The sequence below is a fragment of the Corythoichthys intestinalis genome, chromosome 21, assembly GCF_030265065.1.
Source record: "Corythoichthys intestinalis isolate RoL2023-P3 chromosome 21, ASM3026506v1, whole genome shotgun sequence".
NCBI lineage: Eukaryota > Metazoa > Chordata > Actinopteri > Syngnathiformes > Syngnathidae > Corythoichthys > Corythoichthys intestinalis.
In genome coordinates this window covers 20372600-20381551 of record NC_080415.1, presented here as the reverse complement: position 1 = coordinate 20381551, position 8952 = coordinate 20372600, and positions in this window count along the sequence as shown.

Genomic DNA, 8952 nt, shown 5'->3' with positions numbered 1-8952 from the left:
TTTCTCTGGTAAGTTTTGGCAAACTCCAGCCTGGCTTTTTTATGTCTCTGGGTCTCTGGTCTCTCTGGGGTCTTCCCGGGTCAGTGGCGCCTCCAGAAATTTTTCATAGGGGTGGCCAGATGGGGCCACTTAAAATCTTGGGGTGGCACACCAAAACTAACAGCCATAATTTCAGGTTTTCATTATATTATTGCAGTAAAAAGGTCAGGGGAAAACTATCAGAAAGATTTAAGGACATGGCTACTGATATACTTCGGTGTTTTGTGTAATATTTTATGTTACTAATGATTTAATGTGCAGAGTCCATAACTGTCCAGTCAACATTTTGAGTTCCACAGCAATTCTGTTTTATTGTGTTATGTATATATTAGGCATAAGGTGTACATTTAACAAAACAAAATAATTACTGGGGAAAAGCAGGTGCTGGCAGATTTGCATTTGGGATGAAATGCATAACTGATGCTACAACAATCTACGATTTACTGGCAAGCGGGGTGGCGCCACTGTCCCGGGTATCCTACCATCAAGTCCCTTTTCATTCAGACGCCAACGGATAGTACGGGTTGACACTGTTGTACCCTCAGACTGCAGGACAGCTTGAACTTGTTTGGATGTTAGTCGAGGTTCTTTATCCACCATCCGCTTAATCTTTCATTGAAATCTCTGGTCATTTTTTCTTTTCCGTCCAGATCTAGGGAGGTTAGCCACAGTGCCATGGGCTTTACACTTATTTATGACACTGCGGAGATGGATTTATTGCCTTGAGATTGCCCATGCTTCCTCACAATTTTGCTTCTCAAGTCCTCAGACAGTTCTTTGGTCTTCTTTCTTTTCTCCATGTTCAACTTGGTACACACAAAGACACAGGTTGAGTCAACTTTAATCCATTTTAACTGGCTGCAAGTGTGATTGTTATTGCCACCACCTGTTATGTTCCACAGGTAATTAACAGGTGCTGTTAATTACAGAAATTAGAGAAGCATCACATGATTTTTCAAATGGTGCCAATACTCTTGTCCAGCCCATTTTTGGAGTTCTGTGTAAAATGATCATGATTTAATTTTTATTCCTCCATTGTCTTTTGTGTTTTTTCATTGCAAGCAAAATAAATGAAGATATTACTTCCAAAGCATTTGTAATTGCAATCATTTTCTAGGAGAAACTGAGCATTCTCTGACAGAATTGCAGGGGTGCCATTACTTTTGGCCAGCAGTGTATGTTGAGAAGTAATTCCTTGACACTATATATTTAGGAAGGACTGTTAGATAATTATTAAATGTTTGTTTGGAAGGTTTCTGAATCTGATCTTGAAAAGTAACATTCAAAATATTTACACATGGTAAGTATGATAAAACATATTTTAAAAAGTCTTAAAAATTATAACAAAAGTCTTAAATTCAATAAATTGAATTTAAGGACTTAAAATGTCTAAAATTCTCCTAAAATATCATGAAAGGTTTCAGAGACGATTAAGAGGTCTTAAAAATGTATTGACGTTATTTTTATTGAGAACATGGTTAAACTTCAGTCTCGCTCCTAAATGTTTGGATTTTTGAGGACACCAGATCGTAACTACAAAGCGGAACTACCTGTGCTGCCCGGTGTTCGGCCATTCCTTACTACGCGGCAAAACGTCCTACTCAATGCTCAGCGCGCTTGCGCATGCATCAACACGCATGCGCACATTGGTTAGAAGCGGCGAGTACTCACTATTTTTGTTTTTATTTCGTTATTTAGAACCTTTTCACTGTCTCAAAGATACTTTTTGCATGTATTACCCTCTCATACTTTTAACCATTGTGTTTTTTTCTGTTAGCTTTGAAGCAGTTGACCACATTAGGCACGTAGCATATTTAAACCGTCCTTATTTGATATAACTACATTTAAGTATTTTCTGAAGGCATTTTTTTTTTAGTACGTTATTCCTGTATGCATCTAAACAAAACAAGTTTAGAGCGCACGGTAGTACTTTGGGTGTCAAATTCGACTAATGTAGCACGTTTCGCCGATGTAGCAGATTTTGGCAGAACACCGGTCTGAATTTATCGAAAACCACTAGCTATTGCTGTGCATGCGCAATTGTGTGTTGACAGCTTAAGTAAGTAATTCCGGGCCCCAAATTTTCCTTCGTCTTTTGTAAATTTTTCCAGTATTTATGTGAAACGGGTCTTAAATTATAGTCATTTATGGTCTTGAAAAAAAGGTCTTAAAGTTGGCTCGTTGAAACCTGCAGAGACCCTGTAATAAAAAAATTAAAAATTTATCATAAACAATTTCTTTAGGTTAATTTTTATTGTAACCATACACAATGGAAAACATATTTACCAATACTGTATATTTCAAATTGTAGGATATAGAAAAATACACACATAGAACTGTTCAAACCCACACTTTTGTAACATTTTCAAATTGTGGCATTTTATTTTTTGATCTGCCACTATTGCATTTTAGAAATGCCTCTTCCCATACGCCCTCATTATCAAAATTAAGGTACTACAAAGGGTTCAAACTGCATTTGCAAATTACAATCGCCAAGCATGCATGTAACGCTTTGTGGACCAATAGGCAAAAGACATGACAGGTGAAGAAAAGAAGCGTAGTTTACAAGCAGATCCCCTGCAGCTCACTGATGGCTTGATGACATGTTTCTTCCTCTCAGCAGTGTATCTGTTTAGTCCTCAGTGGGGAGTCTTTGGATGTTCGTAAGAGAGGAAACCAGGTGGGCAGGTGTTTGCAATTTGGCCTTTTCAAATACCGGCACCAAGAACCTAATTCTAGATCATTGAAGGCTTAAAGGTTTCCTATTCTGTCACAGATATTTATTATTTTTGGGTTTTAGACTATGTGTTTGTAGTGAGTGGCGTATCATTGTACCGAGAGGTAAAGTAAAAATGTTTTTGTGAATCGAAGTGAAACTGGAAGCGACTAATAGACATAATGCAGTTGTCAAGTCTGTACGTACAGTGCTGGCCAAAAGTATTGGCACCCCTGGAATTCTGTCAGATAATGCTCAATTTCTCCCAGAATATGATTGCCATTACAAATGCTTTGGTAATAATATCTTCATTCATTTTGCTTGCAATGAAAAAACCCCAAAAGAGAATGGGGGGGGGGGGGGGGATCATTATTTTACACAAAATTCCAAAAATGGGCCGGACTAAGGTATTTGCACCCTTTGAAAAATATTGCGATGCTTCTCTAATTTGTGTAATTAATAGTACCTGTTACTTACCTCTGGCACGTAACAGGTGGTGGCAATAACTAAATCACATGTGTAGCCAGTTAAAATGGATTAAAGTTGACTCAACCTCTGTCCCGCGTCCTTGTGTGTACCACATTGAGCATGGAGAAAAGAAAGACGACCAAAGAACTGTCTGAGGACTTGAGTAGCAAAATTGTGAGGAAGCATGGGCAATCTTAAGGCTACAAGTCCATCTCCAAAGACCTGAATGTTCCTGTGTCCGTGCAGAGTTTCATTAATAAGTGTAAAGCCCATGGCACTGTGGCTAACCTCCCTAGACGTGGACGTGAAAGAAAAAAATGACGAGAGATTTCAACGAAAGATTGTGCGGATGGTGGATAAAGAACCTCGACGAACATTCAAACAAGTTCAAGCTGCCCTGCAGTTCGATGGTACAACAGTGTCAGCCCGTAGTATCTGTCGGCATCTGAATGAAAAGGGACTCTATAGTAGGATACCCAGGAAGACCCCACTTCTGACCCAGAGACATGAAAAAGCCAGGCTGGAGTTTGCCAAAACTTACCTGAGAAAGCCAAAAACATTTTGGAAGAATGTTCTCTGGTCAGATGAGACATAAGTAGATGTTTTTGGGAAAAGGCATCAACATAGAATTTACGGGAAAAAACAAACAAACGAGGCTTTCAAAGAAAAGAACACGGTCCCCACAGTCAAACATGGCGGAGGTTCCCTGATGTTTTGGGGTTGCTTTGCTACCTCTGGCACTGGCCTGCTTGACCGTGTGCATGGCATTATGAAGTCTGAAGACTACCAACAAATTTTGCAGCATAATGTAGGGCCCAGTGTACGAAAACTGGGTCTCCCTGAGAGGGCATGGGTCCTCCAGCAGGATAATGACCCAAAACACACTTCAAAAAACACTAGAAAATGATTTGAGAGACTTCTAAAGAAGCAATGAGTCCAGACCTGAATCCCATAGAACACCTGTGGAGAGATCTGAAAATGGCAATTTGGGGAAGGCACCTTTCAAATCTCAGAGAACTGGAGCACCTGGCCAAAGAAGAATGGTCTAAAATTCCATCAGAGCGTTGTAAGAAACTCATTGATGGGTACCGGTAGCGTTATTTCACAGTTATTTTGTCTAAAGGTTGTGCTACCAAGTATTAGGCTGAGGGTGCCAATACTTTTGTGTGGCCCATTTTTGGAGTTTTGTGTAAAATGATTATCATTAAAAAAAAAAAAAATTCATTCTCTTTTGTGTTTTTATTGCAAGCAAAATAAATGAACATATTACTACCAAAGCATTTGTAATTGCAATCATTTTCTGTGAGAAATTGAGCATTATCTGACAGAATTGCAGAGGTGCCAATACTTTTGGCCACCAATGTATATCCTAAAATGGGGTTGTAGCTGTGTTCTTAACTAACCAATACATTTTTAATTAATGAATGATAGGCAGAACATAATTTCCATTAATTAGGTTGTCTCTGAATGACCCCAAATCATTTTCAGTGGTTCTAGTAGGTTTTATTGACTTTTTATTACAGTATTATTATTATTCATCATTGTAAAGATGTCAGGTGCTTGTAGGACCAAAATATATTTTCTTACATTCATTTGGAGGACTTTCGAGTTTGTATGTGTGTGTGTGTTTTATAATTAGAAAATTAAGTTGCCCCCCCCCCACCCCCCATGTTTTAGGTGGGAAGATTTACAGAAATGACTTGTCTTGGTTTCATTTCTTTTTCTCAGCACAGAAATCTGATATTTTAACAGGGCTGACAAAACTGGTGCATCGGTTGCGGTTCATTCATAAATGCATTGATACTCGCAAAAACCACAGTGATAATTTCCGGCAAAACATGGTAAGATAATTTTTTTGACGCTTATGGAGGGTGATGCCATTGACGTCCATGGACGTCCTAACTTCCCATGCATTTCCAATGGCATTTCATCTTGTTTTTTCCATTTTATTGATGCCAATGTACTTGGATTCAATTGACACCTATGTAAGTTGATACCATTGACGTCCATGCACGTCCAAATTTTTTCCTATTGATTTTTAATGGCAAAAAAAAAAACAATGTCCCCAAATCAACAGGAAATGACCAGATATCAATAGGACGTGTATCCCAAATGTCCCCGATTTCGTTGATGATTATGGAGGGTGCTGCCATTGACGGACATGGATGTCCAATTCTCCCAATAATTTCTAATGGCGTTTATTTTGTTTAATGCCATTGACTGGCATTATTGTCCATTCTATTGATAGACCTGAGTGGGGCTAAGATTTGTATCACCACAGAGGAAAGACCCAGGTGTAATTTCTCCCGAAATTGCAGTTTCTAGTTTTTAATGTAATTCTGAGAAAATCATGTTGCTATGTGCACCAGTGACAACTGGAGTCAGGTAACAGGAGAGTAAATGTTAGTTTAGTTGTTGTTTTCTTTCTCCATTTGTGCATGTTTAAAAGCCTGATGGGAAGTGGGGAATGTGAGTGTCTCCTATTAATGCTTTTACAAACTAACAGGTGGGTGCAAGTAACTGCCAGTAATTATGGACTCAACTTGCCTTTGTTGTCTTAATGTGGCTTATATAGGGACAGAAGGGAGGCTGAATTACAATGCATTAGGCATTAGACAAAATATTGTCGTTAAGTGCACCAGCAACAACTAGAGTTAGGAGTATGTTTTTCTAATTGTTATTTTCTTTTCCCATTTGTGCATGTCTAAAAAGCCAGAGAAGTGTGAGTGTGTTTGTGGGTGGGGGGTAGTCAGTGCCTCCCATCAATGCTTTTACTAACTAACAGGTGGGTCCAAGTAACTGCCACTAGTTAGAGGTGCAAGTTGTCTTGTTGTCTTAAAGCTGCTTGTATAGGGACAGAAGCGAGGGGGAGTTAAAGTGCATTAAGCATTAGCACTACCCTTTTACTTGACATGCATGTGCTAAGTAGTTTGAAGTGGATCTTTGTTTGGCTAATGAGGTCCAGAGGTCATTATACTAAAACACACTGATGCTTGAATCAGTGAAATCATACATATGAAATAGGTCAGAATCCCTGGCTATTCAAAATGTACATTTCTAGAGAAGGAAAAACACATTAGGCCAAAATACTACTTTTTCCCCCACCAATATTTGGTTGTCTGTCAATAAATGCCCTACGTAATCACATTTGTCAATAGATTATAGGTATGTTTGTGCAGTGATAACTAAAGATGTCCCGATGCCAATCGATCGGGTCCGATCACGTCATTTTCAAAGTATCGGAATCGGCAAAAATCGGACATGCCTTTTTTTAATATATATATATATTTTAATTAAATCGTTTACTAATTGTATTTAACGTTACAGACAAAATGTCTTACATTCATCCAGAGTCTTTAGTTTTGGCTTAAAGTAGGGCTATCAAATTTATCGCGTAAACGGCGGTAATTAATTTTTTTTTTTATTAATCACGTTAAAATATTTAATGCAATTAACGCATGCGTTGCACGACCCACTCACGCATTGTCGCGTTCAATCTATAATGGCGCCGTTTTACCTATATATAGAGTTAACAGGCAGTGTAAAATGAGTAGAGGGAATTTTGGCAGTCTTTGGAGCCTCTTTTTAATTGGCTAAAGCCGTGAAATCCCTCACTCAACAATTAGAAATATCGTGGGAAGCAATGTGGAGAAGAATGGAAGTGGTTGATCTTTTCCTTAACACCCTATGTTACTTTCCAACGCAGAGAACATATATCAATTGGTGCCACTACGCACAGTCATGGTTGCACTTCCCATCATGCATTTGGGCTGAACAGTTAAATGGCTACAGTATCATTTACTGAAAGCTCAACAAATACACTAGATGGCACTATTTAGTCACAATATACAAAGTCACATTTATCCTTTAAGAATGACAAATCTTTCTATCCATGTATCCCTCTCACAGAAAGAATCTTAATAATGTAAACGCCATCTTGAGGATTTATTGTCATAATAAACAAATACAGTACTTATGTACTGTATGTTGAATGTATATATTCTCTCTCTCTCTCTCTCTCTCTCTCTCTCTCTCTCTCTCTCTCTCTCTCTCTCTCTGTATGTATATATATATATATATATATATATATATATATATATATATATATATATAGTTTTATTCATTTTTTTCTTAATGCATTGCCAAAATGTATATGATCAGGAAAAATTATCGGGAATGATTGGAATTGAATCGGGAGCAAAAAAAAAAAGCAATCGGATCGGGAAATATCGGGATCGGCAGATATTCTAACTAAAACTATCAGGATCTTATCGGGAGCAAAAAAACATGATCAGAACAACCCTAGTGATAATTATTCTTCATGTGACCGATGACTGACAATATAGAATACCTACAATAGCTAGAGAGAGTGAAACAGTAAATACTTTTTCACAATATTAGGGAAATTAGATAACAAAAATGAAAGGAGATGAGATTCATTCAACAATTGTGAAACTGCTACAATAATGATGCTGACTGCCCAGGAAGAAAAAAAAAAAATGGCGGAGACAACAAATATCAAGTTATTTCAGACTGTAAAAATTCCATTATGTTCAGTTTTGTCAGACTGTTTTTGAAAGACTGGGGGTGGTATGGAGGTAGATTTGTGTCTTTATTATTCAATCAAAAAAAAAAAGTTGATTCATTCAAATAAAAAGTTGCTTCAATCAAAATATATATTTTCAATCGAAGAAAAAGTCACTTCAATCAAAAAAAAAATGTGTTTGAATGCAAAAATAAATTTGAAACTCAAAAAAAAATTTGAAAACAATTTTTCTTTGAATTTATTATTTTTTTTATTTAAGTCAAGTTTTTTTTTTTTTTGACTGAAACAATGTTTTTGATTGAAGTCATGTAATTTTGCGTTTGGACCACATTTTGGCTAGGACATTTGTGTCTTTATTATTCAATCAAAAAATAAGTTGCTTCAAACAAAAAAATATATATTTTCAAAAGAAAAATCACTTCAATCAAAAATTAAAAAAATTCAATCGTAAATGTGAAAAAATATTTGAGACGCAGAAATTCGCATTTGAACACTATTTTTCATTCAAACTGTTTTCTTTTATTGAAGCAATCCTTTTTGTGTTTGAACCATATTATGGGGAGGACATTTGTGTCTAAATCATTCAATCGCAATAAAAGTTGCTTTAATCAAAAAGCTATTTTTAATCAAAGAAAAAAATCATTTGCAAAAATATATTTTTTTGAGAATATATATATATATTATATATATATTTTTTTATTGAAGTGTAACTTTTTTTGAAAAGCAAAAAGTTTTAAACTTTTTTTTAAAGTGGAAAAAGTTTTGAACGCACTTTTTTTTTTGAAGTGGAAAAAGTTTTGAAGGCACTTTTTTCGATTGAATCATTTTGACACAGAGATTCAACTTCAACGCTACTTCTGGCATGTTTGAGTGGCAGGTGACTACGCCAATGCAGGGCTGGCCCAGGCCATTTGGGGGCCCTAAGCAAAATAATGCAAAGGGGCCCATATTTTTGGCCCACCATTTTGTCACAGTGTACTGTGAAACCCATACATGCAGTCCAACCCATACGTCCATATTTTGTATATTAATCAGATTTTGTTGCACTGCATACTTCAAACTTCTCACCCCAAATGATTCTCAGTACTTACAGCAGATAGCGCCAAACCTTTTTCTAAAAGAGGGAAGAAAGAAGTTAAGGAAGAACTTTTATTTTTTTAAGCTTGTAATCAAGTCTCAAAAC